The following is a 22846-nucleotide window of genomic DNA, read 5'->3' as shown; positions in this document are numbered from 1 at the left end:
TGTCAATTTTTTATCCTTGAAACAATTTTTCATTTCCAAAATGTGCATTTTCCCCACAAAAATGCATCATTTTTTTTCATCTGCTTATTTTCCAAAAGGTTCCAAGTAGAGCTGAAAACAGTTACGCTACCCGCTAACTGGTATCTAGTTAAAATACCGGCTAAACCCGCTAGTGGTTGTATCGGGTTGATTCGGTTATAGATAGTAGCGTATAGCGAGCACAACTCGAATGTTTTCGCACTTGGTCTGCGCACGCACCTTAAAATTTGATAATGCGTAAGTGGGAGGAGTTACGCTTTGACACCTGTCGTTTGTATGTGTGATTGACGTTTGACATGATTGATCACAATGATGATGTCATGCCGGTACACCGGCTACGCATTCAATGAGCTACTAGCTATAACGTGAACCGGTGCAACATTTTTTCAACTCGCTACCCGCTACTAGCGAGAAGCAAGAATTTACAATACGGGTACAGTAGTTACCAGCTGTCAGCGTGTACTGTTTTCAGCTCTAATTCCAAGTGGATATTTGGCTCAAGTGACCCATCTTCATGAGGCACTAAGTCATTTTCCATCATCAGCCATAATCACCTTTATTTTGAAACGTTTAGAGTAAGAGGGGGTAAGTCCATCAACTTTGATAAGCCATATATCCTGAACACTTGAATATTTTTCAATTAGAGCAATCATAAAAATTGTCTAAAATGAACCTCTACCAGTAGCCTAAGTCAAGTTTCTGACAATTTTTCAGTTTTCAAATAAATTAATTTTTTACCACTCCTGAAAAATTGAATTTTGGGACTTAACGCCTTTTAGCTCTTATCGGTTCAAGTACGCCGTCTTCTCAAAAAAATTAACAACTCTCTCAAAAGTAAAAAAATTTGTGCTGCAGCTTTTCTTGATGTAAGCCAAGCTATTGATTGCGTATGGCATGCTGGTCTCTTAAGAGACTTAATGAAACTTGGAAACCATCTTCCAGACACACTGTACAATCTTATGACTCACTAGTGACTATCTAAGTGATAGAAAATTCAGAGTCAAATATGATGATGCTTTCTCTGACTTCAGAACAATCCAAGCAGGAGTACCACAAGGAAGTGTATTAAGCCCAATAATATATCTTCTCTACACAGGTGACATCCCTTTGACAAGTGAAATCACAATGGCGACATTTGCTAACAACACTGCAATTACCACACACAATTTTGATCCAGATATTGCAATGGACAAATTACAAATCAACTTGAACGCAATAAATGAATGGTGTTAAACTTGGAGAATCAAAATCAATAGTGAAAAATCGAGCTACATACATACATCCTTTTTACTAGAAGAAAAGTCAAAACAACTCACTCTCTAATGATTAATAATGATGAAATACTTTGAACAAGCGCCGTCAAATATCCGGAATTACACCTTGATAATCATCTCACATGGAGAGATCTTACTCTGAAGAAGAGAACTCAACTAGACAAAAAACTCAAATCGCTTTATTGGCTTCTTGGAACTAATATGTTGTTGCTGAACCAACAAAACGACATCTTAATCTTAATATACCTACAAATGCTTATTCAAACCAATTTGGTCGTATGGTATTGAACTATGGGGTTCAGATAGTGAATTTAATATCCTGATGATTATCGAAAGATTCCAGAACAGAATTCTAAGAAGACTTATAAATACGCCCTGGTACCCTGGTATGTGAAGAACAACACAATTCTCAAAGATTTGGAAATACCATTGCTTTTCTTTTTGTTCGTTCAAATATATAAATAAATATATAAATAATTCAGATGAGCATTATCCTGCAACTAATATCAACTCACCCCCCCCCCAAATTTCACCATTTCTAGCTATTCTGGATCCTCCAGCGTGATTTTTGACTTATCCAGGATTTTAAAATCCTTCTAGAAAGCGTGGAAAACAATTTAAGGCAGCTAAAAATTGAGTTGTGGCTTATGCTCGATCTGTTTAAATGATTTATCCATATTTGAGCTGACTTCCAGGTGGACATCTCAAGTGCGTTTTTTTGGGCAGAATTTTAGCTGGAAAAAATTCAAAAAATAAAACCTTCTGTTCGTAGGAACATTTTTGAAATTTGCACGAATGTCTAAAACCTACTCCCCGAATTCAAATAAATATGTACCTATATTGCAATTTCGTGCTATTCTGGAACCCCCAGCACAATTTTCGATTTTTCTACAATTTTGAAATTTCTCCAGAAGGCGTGAACATTAATTTGGGTAGATAAAAGTTGAGTTGTGGCTTATTCTCGATTTGTTTGTAAATTGTATCTATACATTTGGGTCGATTTTAGGCAGACACCTCGAATACGTTTTTTTGTCCAGCATTCTCCACTCGCCTACCTACTGTTAAAAATATGTTGGTTAAAAAAACACACTTGAGGTTTCCGCCTTAAAATCAGTAAATTCCATCTTGAGAGAAAAGTTGTACTGAACAATCAGGTTGTGAATGTTTGAAAAAAATTGAATTCAAGTGATCACTGATCAACCATTTTGGAAATTGTGAAGTTTTTCCAGAAAATTATGTTGATTTCCATCAAAGCCAAAATTACAGATAGTGACGAAAACAAGAGCCAAGATGACTAGAAATTTCCTGTAAAATTCTACTCATCAGCTAAAAATTTTTGATTATTTTTCTCATTTTTTTTTACAAGACAACGCAAAGGAAAAATTTAATGTTCCAAAACACAGAATTTCAATCTCTGTTTTCCTCAACTTCTACAGCTCAGGAAAATTTTTTAAATCCCAACAAAATTGGAATAAAATAAGGTAAAATATGTACCGCCTGACTTTTCAATTTTTAATCAAACATTTTAGAATATCATTATTGTGAAAAAAAAGTTGGTAAAAACCAAAATTTTTTGAAAATCAAGCTGAAAAAATCTCATGTTTCCAAATTAAAAAAAATTCTGGTTCGAATAAAATAAAATTTCGTGCAAGGAAAAAAAAGTGCAAAGATTTTGAAAATTAGTTGAAATCTTCATCTTATTTTGGAACTTGATGGTAAATTGAGAAGTAAGATTACGAGTTTCTCATTTTAATGTTAAAATTCCTAAAAGAAACCGATCTGTACAACAAAATCTAAATCACGTGGCTAAATAAATTTAAAAAATTAAGAAATATAAGTTGACTAAATTTGAAACAAAAAATCCCAAATTTTTTCCTATATGTATAGTGCTTCTCTATTTACGACATAAGGAAACTCTGTAGGTATAATAACGATTGTGACATACCTTTGTGGAATTCACAGGTAGGTACTTATTAATTTCACAAGGACATACACGTGGAATAAATTATCAAATGGTGGCATATTTTAGTAGTCAAGCTGGACTTTTTTTCAGTCTAATAAATACAGGTTACACAAACGAACGATGAAAAAGGAAAAAGAAAAAAAAAACATGAATATTTTATTTCGACTTTTGCGTATTAAAAAAGTCGTGTCTTTCTACCGCGTTTGTTTCGAAATCACACGCCTGTCTTTGAATATAGATAGGCACCTATCGAAAAATAGACCGCACACATTCGATCGCGAGCTTTTTGAAAAGTGCGTGATGACTATTACTACGTCGAAATAGAGAGATACTTACGATAGGTAAATTTTTCATTCGACTTTTTTTTACGTAGGCATACTAGGTATAGGTATTAAGCTCTTTTGAAAATACGCGCTGACGAAATTATATAATGAATACTTGAGGAGCCACCCTGTGTATTAGGGAACCCATAGCAATCATCACAAAATACACGCAATTTCGCTTTCTCTATAGCTGAAATAACATTTCAAAGTAGAAATGAATACCATGCTAGGGCTGTGCGACCGCTGGTTGTATACACTTTGAAGAAATGTCAACGATAACCTGCTCTCCTCGGGCCATGGGGTGCGGCTCGCGTAACGAAATTAAGACGGCGCGGTTAATTTTTAAAAAGCTTCATTACCGAAAGACATTTTCAATTGGGACGATTGGTCGATGGAAATTTTATCGTTCGAGTTTATTAAAAACCGTTGCCATTTTAAAGGACTATCGACGCGTATTGAATAGCCAGAACACGACTACGACGACGACAGAGAGTGAAGTTTTAAAGCTTTCGATTCGCCGTCGCTCGTCGACGTCGTCTTTATATTTTTAAAAGGCAGATTTAATTTTTCCAGCCGTTTTTGTGTGCTTTGTCTCGGTCTCATCCTTGAGTACTTTCGTGTATATAGGCTTTTGTCGTCTGTTGGAGATTTTCACCCTGTACAACTTATATAGTTAGCTAAATGTTTTACGTTGCACGTGTACTGGTGAAATAATGATGTTGTCTCGTTGTTAATGTTGAAGAATGACTTCTTTCTTTTTTCTCTCTTCTTCTTCGTTCAAATGAAAATGAATCGATTTCATGTAGTATAGGTAGGTATACGAGTAATACGATAGGCTGTGCAGAATTGCACGTGTGCTGAGACTGCGGCATCATCCGCAGCGATGTGATGAGAGATGAGCAGAGGGTATTCTCGAATAAGGGTTACAATACGAGTATGGTCTATGGGTCCGGTGGAAAGGTTTAATGTCCGTGTTGACGAAGGGTTTGCATTCGGCCAGTCTAGCCATTGTTTTTAAAAATTCAGACGTATGTGTTCAATTTGAGAGAATTCGTCGTTTGTGACTGACTGTGCTGCGCTGTGAGGTGCGTTTAAATGCATAGGGTGAAAATTCACCTTCTGTGCCAGCGTTCGACTTCCATACTTGGGAGGTTAATTTAAGTGAAATTTGTAGTCGTAGTGAATACAAAGTAGAATTCCAAGGAAGTTCCCTTCTTTCCTCCAATCATTTTCATATTACTTTAGAGGGGGTCTTAAGCTGATGGAAATGCATTCTGGATGTTTACGTACAAAGAAGTTTTTTAAAGGTTGGAATCTTTTTTTGAAAATCATCGCAGTTGAAAATGATCATATTTTCAATTTTTTGTATTCATCTTTAGGACATTTTTAGGGCTCGTAGATACCAAAATTTTTTCAAAGAATGTAATTTTAGCAGCCAAAATAGCTGGAAAAAGTAACTAAGAAGCTAACAAAACGCAAGTAAAACATTCTAATGCAAGAAAAAATGAAAAAAAAATTGTTTTGGTAAAAAACGAGACTTTTCGCCAATTTTGGCAACAATGTGAGAATTTCTGTAATTTTTGGTAGTAAGTGAGACTTTGACAATTTTAGAAAAAGCAAAGCAAGATTTTTGAATAATTTTTGAAAAAAAAATTTCTTGGAATTTCTTGTCAAACAAGAACAATTGAAAGCCATTTTGCTGAAAAAAGTAAACAATTTTTTCAGATTTTGAAAAAGCGAAAATTGTTGACAATTTTTGCAAAAAAGAAAGTCTTTGTACAATTTTAGCAAATGCAAAACTTTTTAGGAATTTAGCAAAAAAAATGAAACTTTGCGATAATTTTTTTCCTAGAAAGAAAACGAGAATTTTGAATAATTTTTGGCAAAAACATGAAACTTTAGTAGGTGCTTTTGCGGGAAAAATCAGACTTTTTCGCAATTTTAGCCAAAAAAATGGGACTTTTGGAGAATTTTACAAGGAAATGGAATTTTTGAATTTTCTGCAAAAAAGCTGTAATTTTTAGCTCCCAATAAATCCATCTTTAGCTCAATATTTCAAACTGTAGTTCCTTCTGTTTCCAGCTTTAGCTTCCTTCAGTTCGTGATTTATTGGACTTTGATGAATTTTGGCGTCTGCAGCCTCGGATCACTCTTTGAAATGCACAGAGATAGGTTTTAATAACAAGTTGCTTTGGTTCACATTGTCCAACTTTAGATTTAAGTTTCAAGACCTTGGCTCACATTGTCTTTCTTTTTTTTCTTTTTTGTTTGAAAATGACGTATCGCTCAGGATGTGCATTTTACAGTAAAAGCTCGTTATAACGCTTTCGGATATAACGCTGTTTTCGTTATAACGCTGATTTCTTCCGGTCCCTTGACATCCCCATTTAAACCAATGTAAAATTAATCGCGATATAACGCTCATGAGTGATTAAAAATTGCGTTTTAACGCTCTAAAATTCAGGAAAAATCACATTTTTTCCATAATTTTAACAACAAAAACCTAATTTTTTGCGAAAAAAAGCTTACTCATGTGTAAAAAATTATCACTTTCTGGAAATTTTGGCCGCAACAACAGTTTTTTTTTGCAATTTTTGTAGTTTTGATTTTTAAAAAAGCAAAAGAAAACTTTTATGGCAAAATGTTGCCAAAAAATCAATATTATATTATTACAGCAGACCTCAAAATCAAATTAAAATGTCAGATTTTTTTATTTCCAACTGGAACAGTTGTTAAAATTCAAAATAAAGTTCACATTTCCACTTCATTTATAACGCTTTTTTCGCTTTAAAGCGAGAATTCGCGGTATAACGCTAATCAGCGTTAAAACGAGACTTTCAGTTATAACGCGCTTCGGCTTATAACGCTCTTTTTCTCCAGTCCCTTGAAGAGCGTTATAACGAGCTTTTACTGTAGTTTTAAGTACAGACCCATCGCTCAGGGTGTCTTCCTTTCTTTTTTCTTTTTTTAATATTTATTTTCCTTTTTGTTGCTCCTAGTTTAAGAATTCCCAAATTCCCCAGGGTTGCGATCCTTTTTATTTGTCTTTGTTTTATCCCTTAAGTATAAGAATAAATGTCCTAAATGTGAATTTGTCTTGGACTTTTATTCACCTTTCGTGACTTTGAGAATTCAATGAATATTTCCAACTTTACCACAAATATATCATTCCGTTGAAAGTTCTATCATTTCTTAGCTCAAGCTTCAATTAATCCAACTTTAACCCCACATATTATAAATATGTAAATATTGGGGAGGGAACCCATTTTACATCCGGGATTCGTCCGATCCTGAGATCTCAATGAGCTAGTTAAAGAATCGCGAGAGATATCATTTTGACATCACCAATATTTCCATCACTATTTTTCCAACAGAACGAGAGTGCATGAATCCGATATCCAGATGGTCAAAGAGGATTTGAGTTAGTTATATTTTCTTATCTTCAAAGAAATCAAGATTATTTTTTCTTCTATGGTTGTTTTTGGGGTTTTCCGAATATTTCTCCCTCCACATTTTGAAAAAGCGAAAATTTTTGTAAAAAAGCATGACTTTGACAATTTTAGCAAAAAGTAGGACTTTTCAGAAACTATTGCCAAAAAAGTAAAAATTGTGGGAAATTTTTTTTGGGACAAGCAAGGCTTTTCAATAATTTTTTGGGGAAAACGTGAGACTTCAGTAGGCATTTTTGCATAAAAAGTGAGACTTTTTCGCAATTTTTGCCAGAAAACATGGAACTTTTCAATACTTTTCCTAAGTGGAATTTTTGGAATTTCCAGCAAAAAGCTGCAATTCTTAGGTATTTTTTTCAGAAGCAAAAGCTTTTGTCAATTTTTGGCAAAACGCATGACTGACAATTTTAGTAACCTTTCAAAAAAGTAAATGTTTTTGGCAATTTTGTTCAAGAAACCGAGACTTTTGAATAATTTTTGGAAAAAACGTCAGACTTTAATAAGTAGATATCTATTTTTGCAGAAAAAAAGCCTTTTTCGCAATTTTTGCCATAAAAAGAGGCATTTGGCCACTTTTTCAAAAAAATGAGATTTTTTTGGAATTTCCTGCTAAAAATTTCAATCTTCAACTATTTCTTAAAAAAGCAAAAACTTTTATCAATTTTTGAAAAAGTAAAAATTTTGACGATTTTTGGCGAAAAGCAAGACTTTGACATTTCGAACAAAAGCAGGGCTTTTTGGGAATTACCTATATTGGCAAGTTGAAAATTTCTGGCAGAAAAAAATGAAACTTTTGGGTAATTTTTAGAAAAAAAATAAAACTTCATCAATTTTAGCCAAAAGCAGAACTTTTTGGAAATTGGCAGAAAAAAATTATATTTTTTCACAGCAATTTTTGTAAAATCTGAGACTTTTTGCAACGTTGGTTTAGATTTTAAAAAAAACGAGACTTTTGAGTAATTTTTTTAGCAATTTTGCTTAAAGCGAGAGTTTTTGTCAATTTTTGGCCAAAAGCAAGATTTTGAAATTTCAACAAAAAGCAGAGTTATGGACTTTTTGGTTAATTATTTGCAACAAAATGATAGGGAATTAGGTACTTTCGCAATTATTGTCAAAAAAGGAAGACTCATTTCCAACTTTTTAGTGAAAATTGCCGAGTTTAGGTAAAAAAGCGTTCTTTAAGACAATAGTAAAATAAGGAAGAGGTTGTTGCAAAAAATTTTCTTATTCCAAAAATTTGGACATGAAGTCTCCATAAGGGAAAAACATACATATTTATAAAAGGAGTTGAGTAAAAATTTGATGGAAAAAAATTAAAATATCTACCAAGGACTTCGAATTTTGAAATCACAAGAAAATGGTTCCCTGCACCAATGACAAAATAATAAAAATTTCTTTTCAACTCAATTTTATGCCAAATTATTGGAAGATATCATTCCCGAACCTGGGGTGCAGTGGTGCCAATTTTTTAATCAGTAAGTATTGTCAATTTCAAAAAATTTAAAAAGTTTTGTAAGTTTTTGGCTAAGTATTTTTCTTGATTTTTTTGAAGTTATTATGACAATAATTACTAAAAAATTGGCACCACTGCAGCGTTCAAAAATATTTTCCCAGTTTCAGGAATGAATATCTTACAATATTTTGGCATAATAAAATTATTAATTACCTAATGTGAAATATTTACGAAAAAATTTTTTTCGATGCAGAAATTTACCCAAAAATAAGGGATTTTTAAATTTTCAGCTGTTCAATAGAACCCTAAAAATGATCTCAAATCACTTTCATTTGGGACTGAGCAATTTTTCCCAAAACAGGTTAGGCTGCGACAGGAGCAAAAAAACACGATTTTTTCGAAAATGCCTTCTCTTTGAGCTTTGGGGGCTGAAATCTCCCCTCCAAGGTCATCTTCGAAACTAAAAATAATTGTCTGTGACTTTCAACTCAAAATAAAGGTCTCTGCTGAATTTGGTCCAAACCCGCTAACTTGGGGGGGGGGGCATCCACTCTAATACTTCAGCACAGATTTTGGAAAAATCCAAAAATCTCACCTCACATAATAGCTGGAGATTGGAGAATTATCGAGAATTGTTTTAAAAATAGCCCGAGAATACAGAGGTGAAAAAAAACAACAACTCGCACCTCTCGATTCGACAATATCGTATCCGCGCGCGTCGAACAAAGTAAAAAGTTTCGAAAATTCTATCCGATCGTAAAGGTTAGCGTAAATTTCATGTGGCGTGAAATACTGGCGACTAAGGCTATTAAAGATGTTTTGTGGATAGTTTTCCCCGTTGGTTTATTTTATTACGGGCGTGTTTATTGTTTTTTCTTCGCAACTTCAACACTTGCAGAATTCTGATTTCCTTAAATTTACTTTGATATTGTTTAGAAGTTTATTTTTGCAACCGCGTGGTGTGTTTTTAATTTTCATAAGGTTTTGCGATTACGATTACGATGATGATGATGGCGTAACACTTTCTGTTCGCGCTCTCTTTGTTATATATCGTAATACTACACATAAGCGATATTTTAACCTTGATGCGACATGAAAATTATAGTTTCGATAGCCTATATTTCTATTTCGACGACTGCCAAAGCGTATCTACATCGAAAATGGTTTATTTCCATGTAAAAATGGAACACCAGCAGAGAGTGCAGTTCAAATATCGCGAGGCAGAGCCAGGATACCAATGACTTGTAATAAATGCTTTTCGAACGAGATTTTTCATATTACGAGTAGCAGTAGAGGTATCTGTGTACTCAAAAAGCGACGAGACGATATATATGTCAGAGGGTTTCTCCTTCATCTGCGACTCTCGATACAACCCCCGAAGCGTTACACACGACGACGAGTTGATCGAGATATGTAATAGGAGAGATGTACATAGCTAATATAAAGTGATGCTATATGGTGGTTGTGAAATTGAGAGTGATAAAATCACTTATTTTGTTCCACTGATAGAGCTGCTGTAGCTGTTGTGTAACGCTTTTCGTCGCCAGCAACACCGAAGCAAATTCCATTAGGAAAATATTACCAACAATTAAAAGGTTTCCCAGTTCGTAGCAACAGCTTTGTTTTATTTTCGTACGCTATTAAATTCGTTCCGGTTTCGCTGAGCTCGAGAAAAGGGGTTAGAGAGGTGAAGCGTGGTTGTACTTTTCAAATGAAATTTCCACTACCACGCGAGCACGAGTCGGTAAATTATTATTTTCGGAGGTTTGTTAAATTAAAAGAAAAAAGTAGGTACTGTATACGCTTGTATACGATATGGTAGGTATATGAAGTTTATGTACATACGTAGGTATACGACTGTAGGTAAGGTATATTTAATAATTTGGTACTATATAAGTCCCACCATTCGTCTCTGCCCCCCCCCCTGTAGGGTATCGTCTAAGGTATACCTATTCGTATAGGTTAGTAGGCAATACAGGAATGTGTGTACATACGGTACGGAGGCCTGAGGAAATGTTCATGCTTTTTCATTTGGAAACGAGAATAACTTCGAAGCTGGTCAAAGTAAACTTTGCCGAACTCTTAATAAACAATAATATTTTGCTGCCGCAATGACCGCTTGTACAGGGTGTTCGAAAACGATGGATTTGTACGTTGATGTGAAATGGTGGTAGTTTATGAAATAATAAGGGTGGTTTTTAGTCTAAGTATAATAAAAATTGATGAAAATTCCAAAAAAAAATTGTAAAATTATGTTCAAATTATTCCTGCAATTGGATGAAATTGCCTGATGTTGGCTGAAAAACATCAAAATCAGTATAGAATCATTAAGAGTGATGTGAACATGGATCGTGAAAAAAAAGTCAGCGGATTTTGGCCAAATAAAATTCCACAAAGACCTTTATTTTGTGTTGAAAATCGACCACAAAACTTTGTAGCTCCAGAGGTGCCCCTGGAAGAGAGATTTGGGCTCTCAAAGACTCAAAGAGAAGGAATTTTTGAAAAACTCATGGTTTTTTCGTTCCTGTTGTTACCTACAAAAACTAAGTAAAATATTCTCTCATTTGACACATCATTACTTGAACACACTAAACTCAACACTCAAGTTATCAATAACTTTATTGCTCAGGGCCAGTAGCACAATCTGGGTTTAAACCAGAGTTGTAGGTTAACTTTGGTTTAACTAAAATGCAGTGCAGCGCAAAGGATGATTAAACTGTTTTTATAGCTTGAACCAGGTTTTACTTAACTCGACAATTTTTGGAGGTTAACCTAGGATTAACAAATCGGTGTGTGTTCATTGGTTCTTTCAAGTTGTGATTACTGATTATTTTGCAAATGGAAACCAATAACTTCAAATAATACCAACTTTTGACAAAGACAAAGCATAATTGCTTACATTTTGAATGACAAAAAAAACCAAGAATATCGTTGAATGTAAAATTTCAAATCACATCACTACCATACTGAAAAATTTGATGACTATTGTTCAAAATTGAACATTTTACCTCAAACAAATTAATTTCCTGCAGCAAAAAAATTAAATCTAGTCAACTATTTGTTCAAGAATATTTATTTATTTTTATTCAAAAATTAGAACTTTGTTTCCAATTGTAAGATATTTCTAATCATTAAAAATTATCGTCGCCTTAGTTGCAAAAACTCGTATCTCCAACTCTGAGATCATACCTTGTGTAAACCGTTATTTTTGCACTGTAGCGCTCCCTATTGGACTTTAATGCTCAACTAAAAGATAGTTAACAGAGGGGGGCCACCCTCTCTTACCTACCTTTTAGTTGAGCGTTCAAGTCCAATAGGGAGCGCTACAGTGCAAAAATAACGGTTTACACAAGGTATGATCTCAGAGTTGGAGATACGAGTTTTTGCAACTAAGGCGACAAATATGTAATCCAAAATCACTCCAAAACATTGATATCACAGACATAACCAACAATAATCGCGACAAAATTTGGTTAAATGATGCGTTATCGAACAATTAGTTAATCTAAACCTGAACCAATGTTGTGCAATGCTACAGAAGTTGAACCTGGTTCAAGATTTAAACTAAGTTTGGCTGAACCAAAATTTAAACCTGCATTGTGCTACTGGCTCTCAGTATAATAATTTCATTTTGTTTTACACTGATGGGTCAAAATCCGTGGATCATTGTGGTTGTTTGGTCATTTGTGACAGCAAGGTTTTGCAATTTTTGCTTCCCTGCTTGTTCAGTATTCATTCATGTGAACTATGCGCTATACTTACATGTTTAAACATGGTAATTTAGAGCAGACTTGACAAAGTTGTGATCTTCGCAGATTCACTAAATTCCATCTCTAACTACGATCTAAATCTAAGCAACATCCAATTGCCTCAAAAATCTCATCTCTCCAGTGTGACATGAATGTTATCATAAATAGCCTGGATTCCAGCCCACTCAGGAATTTTGGGAAATGAAACAGTGGACTTGGCAGCAAAGCAGTCACTAAAGATTTCACCTGTACTAGAAACACCAGTCCCTGTGTCTGATATGTGATGGAAGCCATATGTTTGCAGTCGATTCCCAGCCAAAGTCACACCATTCAAGATTTGCCAAGGAAGCAAGCCATTGCCTTATGCAGTGTACATCTGTACATACAGGCCATACCCTCCCCACCCACACTCATCTCTTCAAAAAAGAATCCCCTCCAATATGCTCTACATGTCAGGTCCAACTCACTATCTCCCACTTCTTACTCACCTATCAAGATCATACCAATTTAAGAAAGTCACTAAACCTTCCTAAAACTCTACCTGAAATATCTCATGACCCTTCAGTCTTACTCTCCTTTCTCCAAAAATCCAACCTCCTTTCATTAATGTAACAGCATAAAATAACCCATGCCTCTAGCCTTGTAGCTGTACATGGCATGGTGACCAACCAACAGGTAACAGGTAACAACCTGTTTTGGAAAAAATGACTCGGTTTCAAGTGGAAGTATTTGATATTCTAGATCTAGGTACATAAATCTATGCCAATGCAGCCAAAATCTAAGAACACTTTTACGGTTCCACTGAGCGATTGAAAATTTGCAAATCGCATTATTTTTTTGGATAAAATTTATGCTTAGTTTGAAATTTTTTTCTTGGCAAATATTTCAAAATAATCATGCCAAAATATTGAAAAATGCCATTTATAAAAATGAGGAAATATTTTTGAACGCAGCGGTGCCACTTTTTTTTGATAATTTTTGCTGATTTCAAACAATAAAAAAATGTCCAAAATGTATTTTGATTTTTTGAAAATAGCAAAAATGATAAAAAAAATCGGCACTATTGCGCAGGCCCGTCGAGAACCGTTGTAGGCTCGGGGAAAATATCTTGCGGAGTCCCATTTCTAAAGCAGAAGCTACGAGATTGAGGTTTATAAGAAGTTGGTGGGAAGGGGGTGGTCTTGTTGACTTTAAATTTTTCGTCTAATGCAGGAGAAAATAGAAATTTTGCTTTTATTTTTAAGTAAATTTTGAATAAGAAAAGAGAACAGGTTCCAGCGAAGTGAGGGCTACGAGTAAAGCTTTTGAAAATTTGTATTTCGAGAGGCATAAAAAATTGTTTTTTTTTCAAATGTGAGGACGAGAAGTTTATTTTTTGGCTTTTAAACTTTTAGAATTTGAATCGCGAGGGCAAAAGCTTTCAAAAATTTGTTTCGAGAAGTAAAGTAGGTAATGTATTTTTTTTCATTACAGATCCTTATAACTCTCCAGAAAACGCGAGTCCGTTTGCCCCTTTTGCCCCCTAAGAAAAAATTTTCAAAACAAAAATTTATCCAAAAATAAGCGATTTGAAAATTTCCAACCACTCAGTAGAGCCCTAACAGTAGTTTTAGATTTGGACTGCGATAGCATAAATCGATGCAGAATCTCAAATAAGTAGATACTTTCACTCGAGACTAAGTCATTTTTCCCTAAACAGGTTGTGTAGCGACAGGAGCAAAAAAACAATTTTTTCGAAAATTCCCCCTCTTTTTGGTACCCAATCTCCTCTCCAGAGGCACCTCCGAAGCAAAAAATTTTTGTGGGTAAATTTCAACTCAAATTGAATGTCATTAATATAGTTTTAAAAGAACTTGGAAATTTCAAATCAACAGAAACTTGGTCAAATTAGTATTAAAATTTTGTTACAGAAATGATTAAAAAGTAATCATTTTATCTAAATTGTGCAAAATAATAAGAAAATTATTCCAAATTTACAAAAAAAATTGACCAAAAGCACACGAAAGTCATTTTGAAAAATTGCCGGACCAGTGCTAAATTTTGTCTTATTGATGGATTTCCAAAAAATATTGATAAAATTGCCAAGAAAATGTTCTAAAAATTGACAAAACTGATACACAATTCTATTAAATTCAGTTGCACGAAAAAAACTGAAGGGCTCGTTTTTGTAGAATTGATTTTCCGCGATGAAAAAACTTGAAAGTAAAATTTTTGAATACATAATTACGAGCATAATCGATTTAAAGAAAAAGCGAAGGTTACGTCAAAAAACGAACAACAAATTGCATAGTGTATAAAATTCGACTTTATAAAATAAGATTTATTTTTCTATAGAAGGTTTGAGTTTTGAGCCATTTGAGCAAAATTTAGGTAGGTATGTACAGTTTAAAAAAAAGTATAAGTATATTTTTGAATGGATTTCATTTTCTATTTTGACTTTTTTGACTTTTTTCATCCTCGTCCATCCTCACTTGAAAATTTAGACATCAGAAAATTCCAAGTCACAGTTATTCTTACAAAAATCTCATTAATCTAAATTCGGAAATTTTTAAAAAAATTGACATATTTTTTTCTTTTTCAAAAATTCTTAATATCTTTTTCGAAAACTTAATTTTCAATAAATGTTTCGTGGGCATATCTTGAAAAAAATCGTTTTTACCGTAAAAATCAGTGACCTTTTTGTCCTTTTAGACACAGTTTTAGTTCTGTAGAAAAGATCTGAGATTTTTCTTATATCGAGGATCTTTTCACCATCTACTTTCAAGAATCAAGATACGACTAATTAGTGAGACAAAAAGAGAAATATGATACAATAAATAAGACGAAGCTACTGAGAAATATACATCGCTAATCGCTTGAAGAAAAATAAAGACGCAATCGAGATAGAAAAGACGAATAAGAATAACGTACACTATGCAAAACAAACTCCTCAACATGATTATACACAGGCACAATGAATCGCCACGCGTAGATATTATAGTTACATAAAATGAAGTGAAGTACGCATATCGATTTCATGTTTATATGGAAGAGTGAGTGAGTCTATATAAACTCATCTGCGTACATAGGACGCCATCCAGCAATGTATACGATTTAAGTTAATTATCACATCATGCTAGCTACACAATTTATAAAACCCATTAAAGGCACGAATAACAAACACATATACGAGTAATATGTACGCGGTGATGCTGATGACGGCGGCGGGTCTTCTGTCGTATGTGAAACGATTAGTAACGCGTAAGCGAATTAAAATTTATTTTACACAAAGTTTATCTACTCGGCGATTATTTCGCCGCTGTTGGTAAATTTTAAGACGATCATTTCCATATTTATAGTGCTCGGTATGCATTTCGAATTCGACGAGTTTCTTCGCGCGCCAAGAATTCGAATCGTCGAATGTACGAGTACGAGTACATACAGCTGAGTTTATTATTACCAGAGGGAATTATTTATGTATTTCGTTGATTTTTTTTACAATTTATCGGAGTGATGGATGATTGGGTGGCCTTTATACTTTCATGTTTACGATCTTATCTTTAGTATTCGACGTGTGTTGTTTTCTGATACCAATATTAAGTACCTACTGATAATGCTGCCGGCGAAGATTTACACCAAAAATTGAATAATCTCTTCTCACTGGTATAGTAGATCTGAGTACCTATTCTTTAAAATGATGAACGTTTCTTACATTTGAAAAACAATTAATGGCCAAATATTTAATTATTGGGAATGTATTTATTTTCTATTTGTGATCAGGTTTAGCTTGGATTTTTCTACTTCATCCAGAAGTATAGCCACCTGGTCTGAAATTATTTTATAAACGAGGTATCCCAACCATAAAAAAAAAGTTATAAATCGGACACAACTAGGTGAATTGAAAAAACATACAAAAATACGTTATCAGCCAAAACTTCAGATGCCGAAGTACATTTTTTGATTTCTAGTGAATTTTGGGCCAAAACATGAAAAAAAAGTGAAAATTTTACCAAGTTGATCTAGAAAGCTGAAATTTGGTATGTACCTCATTTCCAACTCTCAAAATCGAGTGGAAACGGTTTCGAACCAGTTTGAGCTGTTTTGAAGCCTCTATATCAATTTTTTAACATTGGAAATTTCGAAAAACTTTACCAAAGGAAGTTGCACAGCTTAAAAATTTACTTTATTTGCCCTAATTTCAACATGCAGAGTCATCTGGATATGGTTTCAGGTAACTTTGGACCCTCAAACAATTTTTTAGAAATTTCAGTCCCCTCCCCCACCACCAAAAAAAGTCAAAATCTGTCGAAATGAATTTAAGCACCTGTGAACGTCTTCAATGCATTTTATTAATAATTCCGTAAATTCAGAACTACATAGTTAGTGTGTTCAAGTGCCCCCTGCAGTCGACTCAGCATGTTTAAATTAAGGTTGTAGAGTAAATTTTAACTTTTTCACTTCTTAAGGTAAAATTATTGCTTTGAAACAGTTTTTGATCGATTTAACGAGTTAAAAATGGGATAATATCGACCTTCTGATTTCTGTAGGTCAATTTGGTGAAATTTTGTTCTATATTTTTCAAGTGGCTATATTTGGGTACTTTTGAGTGGCCACTTTTTGGATTTTTGAAATTATAGAATAACCACTTTGGGGCAAAAATTGCAATTTTCAAAAAGAAATTTCGCCCTCAAATTTGATTTAGGTATTTTTCGATATTAAGGTGTTCAAAATACGAGCATAAGTATTATGTAAAAATTCTCTCCACTTACGATTGATTTGATTTTGAAGCTGATCTATGGGGCACCAGACAGAGATGTGCAAGACGGGGGCAAGGACCGTCTGTCAGCCCCCCCCCCCGACAGAAAAATGTTGGCAAAAAATTGGGGAAACTTGGATGGAAAAAGTTGGAAAATTTGGGTAAAGATCGCGATAAGGAGAAGTTGTGTAAGTTGAGAAAATCAAAGAATTACCAAACACCGCATTTTTCTTTTATTTTTCTTTCTCCGACCAAAGTTCGAGAATTGACTTCTCACTTCAAAAATATCTACTGTTTTTTTACTTGAAAATTTCCTTTAAAAGAAATCGAATGCACTGCCAGAAATTCCCAACGAGTGGCGAAGTAAAACAATTTTACTAGAGGGGGGGGCAAAGATCTTGAAAATGCCAACTACAAAAACGCAAATTTTCCAACAACTTGGCTAGTTACTACTTTTATAAGCAACTGAGTAAAATGGAAAAATTGAAGGTAAGGATGATTAAATATATAGGCTAACGTGATTTTGATTTTGAAGAGTTTTCGAGGTTCAGAAGCAGTAAGAGAAGTTTAAAATATTGCCGAAGCGAGGGCGAAAATTTGTTGAGGAATTTTGTTTAAAAAGGAGTCATTTTTAACAATTTTGAATAAAGTTTACAAATTTCAGAGTTGTCAGTTCATAATTGAACATTCAAAATTGCCAACTTTTACCGACTCCAAAATGAACGGGGGTGGGGAGGGCGAAATCTCCATCAACCCCCTCGGTCACTTCCCCACTGGTCCCAACTTATGCTAAAATATCAAAAAATGATTTTTCGTCGAAAATTTGACAGTTTTTTTTTCTAAAATGTAAAATTCATGTCCTGAAAAAAATGAAGAATTGTGAATTTTTGAGAGCTTTTGCCCATATTTATATTTTTAAAAACATTATAATTTCCTGAAAACTACTTGTAAAAATGCCAAAGCCATGAAAACCAGTTTTTTGCATCATCAAGAATACCTTCAAGAATGATGTTTTACGTTTCGAATTATCAATTTTTTCAATGCTTTTGTCTTCGGTTCGCTCGAGCAGATTCAAATTCTGATGCACAATTTTTCAAAAATTTTTAAGAATGAAAAATCAACTTCAGTAATTTACCTAATAAACATAACTAGAGCTGGGATTTTTGTGCAGAAGTAGTATGACAGGGTGTCTAACAGGTCCTACTGGTCCTATTAGTCCTACTAAAGTCCTACGTTTTAACAATTTTATCCAAATGTCCTACTTTTTTTTCAATGAAACTTTGTCTAATTTTCAATTTTCCCCCTTTTTTCTGGAATTTTGTAAAAAAGAGCTCATTTTTAAACTTTTTTAGATTTTGAATTATACGTTTTTGAGAGCTTTTGCCCTCGCTTCGCTCGGGCTATTTGCTCTTCTTCTTCCGCGTGGTTCAAATTCAAGAAATTGTTCAAGTTTGAATCAGAAAAATAAACTGTTCTCTCCATAAAGAAACTTGTTTTTACTTCTAAAAAGATGATTGAATTTTTGAACACTTTTGGCCTAGCTTTACTCTGGCTTGTTTCCTTTTCCTTTTCAAGTTTGAATTTTTACGAGAAAATGTCTTTTTCATGCCCCTCAAAGTACTAATTTTTGGAAGCTGTTGCCCTCGTTTCGCTCGATCGAGTCCGTTTGCTTTTCTGTTTTCAATTTTCAATTTTCCAATACAAAATCATTTTTAAATTTTGAAGCAAAATAATAAACTTTTTACATATAAAGAACTCGTTAGGCTACACAAAAAAAAAAACATCGTTCTTATAAGTACCTCTCGAAATACTGATTTTCGAGTTGTAATTTAAAATTTTTCAAAAAAAAATATCATTCGAATTCTATTGTTTTTATGCCTCCTGGAATACTAATTTTCGAAAGTTTTTGCCCTCGCTTTGCTCAGGTCCATTTAATTTTCGTTTTACATTTTCAATTTTTCAACAAAAAATAACTATTCGAATTTCAAAATTTTGGAGCAAATGAAATATTTACAATCAAAATTAAAGAATTCGAGTTGAATTTGATTTTAAGTGAACATGATGTGTTATTCATAAATTTTTAAAGTGTTTGAAGACATCATTTTTTTAAAAAAAATTGGCTTAAAACTTGAATGTAAATTTTGACACCCCCCTCCCCCACCTTAAAAAATGCCACGAGTGCTTGAAAAATGACCTGCTGAAAGTCCTGCTAAAAATCCTACTAAAGTCCTACTTTTTCATTTTAAAATTTTGTTAGACACCCTGTATGATCAAAATGTGCAATATTTTATGCAATTTTTTCACCCAAAATATGCGGAAAATATGCAAAAATTTCAGTTTGGGTCAACGTATCCCTGAAAAGGATTTTTCAAGCTGAAAAACATTAAAACTGTCAATCCAAAGCAAAACGAACTCAGTGATCAAAAAACACATTTTTGTTTTTAAAAAATAGGCAAAACAAGTCATTTATGAATTCATAAATTATTTCGGGGGAAAATTTTCTCGATGACGTTTTAGCAGTGTTGCAATTTGATGAACAAAAAGTCTTAAAAATTTCAATTTTTGCTTTTCTGTTAATATGCAAAAAAGAAAAAAAAATATCACAGAGAATTCTCAAATAATTATACAGAAATATGCAGCCCCCCCCCAATGCAATTTAGTCTGAAATATGCAAAATATGTGAAATGATATGTATTAGGCTCATTCATTTGTGAGGAAATATCATGATTCGTGGAGATCTTATCAAGTATGCATTTTTTCCAGTCCATAGAAAAATATGCAAAGCATAAAAATTCCAGCTCTACCAAATCAATACCTACAGAAAGGTGCGAAATTTTATTCAAAAATATCAAAAAGCCCAAAATTTTAATGTGAATCTTCTTACATTGAAAATTATTTTTTTGTACTCACAAACGTTGGTTTTTTGAAGATTTTTGCCCTTGCAATTGTATTTTCAAAGGCCAAAACCTAAAAAAAAGCACGAAAAACAGGTAAAAAAGAGCAAATTTTTGATTTTTGATTTTTGATTTCAGTACCAACCTTGCAATAGAACAATATTCAAATTTTTTGTATTAAATAAGCATCGTTTTTGAAAATTTTAAAATGTTTGTTTCCAACTCCTCCTTACAAAATTTATTCGAACCACATCCAGCTAATTAGTTGGAAAAATCCGTGAGAGGGGAACTGGGGTAAAATGTTGGAAAAATTTGGAGAAAAAAGTTGGAAAATTTCAGTCGCGACCCCCTCCCCCTCCCCACGACACATCACTTCGTCACACATTTTGATCTTAAAAATAATTTTCATCATGAGGTCCGAAATTTCCATCATCATTCTCTAACATAAATCAATCAATCAATCAATCAATCAATCAGTTACTGTTATTAATGAAAAACGTTTCACTTTGCTTCCAGAGGCAGGAAAAAAAATCAAAAACAGATTCATTCGGCTTTCTATTTCACACTTCTCAGAAAATTCATTCACATGGCAAATTTTTAGTAATTCGAAGACACATCAATGTACAGTACCTTACCGCAACTACCTATAGGTAAGTAAACTTCATACCATATCGCAAAAAAAAAAATTCCCAGAAAACCTGTTGACAAAGTGTGTGATTCATCAATAATAATGTACGACCATCGACTACACGTTAGTCAAACAATGAACTCAACTTGCCATTCTTTCATTTCATTCTCACACAGCGAAAAATTATCTGAAAAGTAATAACCATCGGAATATAGTACTTTCATACGTATATTTTTACCAATACCTCACATTCGCGTTAATATCGACAATTTTCGTGTAAAAACCACCAAAACTCGAACTCGAACCACCACGAGTAGGTAGGTAAAATCACGTCCGACACCAATTTACTAAAAAAAGGAATAAAATCAACCCCTCGAAAAGGTTACTCGTAGTACTACGCTTACATGGAATAAATTACAGCGACGATACGAGAACCCCGATAGCGAAAAATTCGTCGAAAATTATTCTCGGCGGTTGGCCACTTGTTGAAAAGCGAAAATATTTCACTCGATCGAATACTACTACCGGTGATTTTTATTACAATAAAACCCGCCGCCGGAGCGCGAAAATTATAACTTCGGTATTGTACGATTTACATAAATTAAACTTATTATCGAGTATTACGTGAAAATTTACAAAACGTAAAAAAAAAATAAATGGAGTTAAGTCATCGAACGACGTCGTCGATTCATCTCGTATTTTTCCAATATTTTTACAAGTTGGAAATAAAACGACGTCGTCGTTCGATTATGATAAAGGAATATGAAAAAAAAAAATAGTACTCAAAAACAAACCAAAACGCAGAAAATAAGTAAAGAACAATTTCATACGAACACATAATAATGAGTTAGCTGTTGCCACGTGATTTTTACAAGAAAAAAACACAACGAAGAAGAAACCGCACATACAAATAAAAGAGAGAAAAAAAACACGAAACAAAGTAAAAAACAACAAAACAATATTATAAAAAAAGACTATTTAAAAAAAATTGTGGTCTAACTATTAATAACGACGACGATTTGTTTCATGTTTCCGAGATTGGAATTATTAAAAAATAACCAATTTAACGCGCGACAATCAAACGAGAAAAAAATATCGGACGAAAATAATTTACGAAAAAAATAAAAATTACAAAACGAGTAAATTACGTAATTCGGCCACACACACTAGACGAACGCGTACGTAACCAAAACACTGGCGAGTAACGGCCTGTCTAAAAGACAACGAGCATTTGTTCGTCGAGCTTTCGGCCAAGTTCGGCTTCGATCGAGCTAAACCGCGCGATAAATTTTAACGTTAAATTACGTAAACGAGAGAGTATTTTACCCCTTTACTCTCGACTTGGGTATTTGGAGTCTACTGCGACTGTGTAAATTCTTCATTACGTATCTTTTTTTTCTCTCTCTCTCCTCTCGTACTATACTGCGTTAATTTATACTAAATATTTGACCGTCGATTACCAAGATAATACGTTAATTTGTCCTAATTAATTGGTTATAAATTTGTTGTACTCGTTTGAGCTGTGTGTGAGCGTCTGCGGCGCAGCTTTGTTTATTATTCGAGCGTATCCTCGCGCGTGTTTTTTTCATCTTTTTTTTTTCGTGTACGCAGAATACACAGTAGAGAGGTATATACAGTACAGGTGCGAATATGATTTATTTTTATTTTACGCGATGATAATTTATCAGTAGTTAAACGGCCACTTCTGGCAGATGAAACGCGATTACCGATTGGTGAAATTTAAACGCGCGTAAAAGCGTTAAATGTTGGTAGTTTAATTAATTTTTTACTTTTTTTTCTCCGTCTGTTTTCATCATCTTACTACTTTATACGTTAGACGTGCATTTGAATTCCGCTCGAGGTTGATGGTTGATAAATTTATTAGTACGGTTTTTTTTTTCTTTTCATAACGTCGTGTACGTCTTTGCAATATTATGCAGTAAGACAAAATGAATTTCGAATCGTATCCTCCGCGACCACCGATCTCCTCCAGTCGCCCTAAATGGTCCTTAAAGCGTGAGGAGAACACTGAGAATAATGGAGACAAGACGCGAGCAAAAATTAATTGTTCTAACAAACCGCACCGCATCCGGAGATAATCTCCCTTTTTGAAGCGTCGTCGCGCTTTTTATTACGTCACCGACGAATTAAAATGAATATTTAAACGTTTTCCAGCGTGTAATATGTGTGTACTACCATGCTATGTAGATATACGTGTGTATAGATGCGGTGGAACGTATGAGAGCGTCGTCGTCGTTGCACCCTTACTTACCTACTCAGCGTCGTCCTACCCTTATATTGCTATATGCGCCAGTGCATAAGTAATCGCGCCATTACCG

The 22846-nt window shown here is 33.8% G+C and overlaps 1 protein-coding gene across 15 annotated transcripts in view; it reads right to left on the bottom strand.

The window, feature by feature from the left end:
- bru1 (bruno 1) overlaps positions 1–21716 on the bottom strand; it is a 323289-nt gene extending 301573 nt beyond the window's left edge. For 7 of the 15 annotated variants that reach the window (XM_065353894.1, XM_065353896.1, XM_065353889.1 and 4 more), the window contains exon 1: positions 21342–21715. The gene's annotated coding sequence lies outside the window, so the exon portion shown is untranslated. Of the gene's footprint in view, positions 1–21301 lie in introns of all 15 variants that reach the window. The other 8 variants (XM_065353886.1, XM_065353892.1, XM_065353890.1 and 5 more) reach the window with 4 other exon arrangements.
- Between the last annotated feature and the right edge of the window lie 1130 nt (positions 21717–22846).

The sequence above is a fragment of the Planococcus citri genome, chromosome 3 (assembly GCF_950023065.1).
Source record: "Planococcus citri chromosome 3, ihPlaCitr1.1, whole genome shotgun sequence".
Classification (NCBI taxonomy): Eukaryota; Metazoa; Arthropoda; class Insecta; order Hemiptera; family Pseudococcidae; genus Planococcus; species Planococcus citri.
The sequence above is the reverse complement of the archived record's forward strand: the minus strand, read 5'-3'. Positions and strand labels throughout refer to the sequence as shown.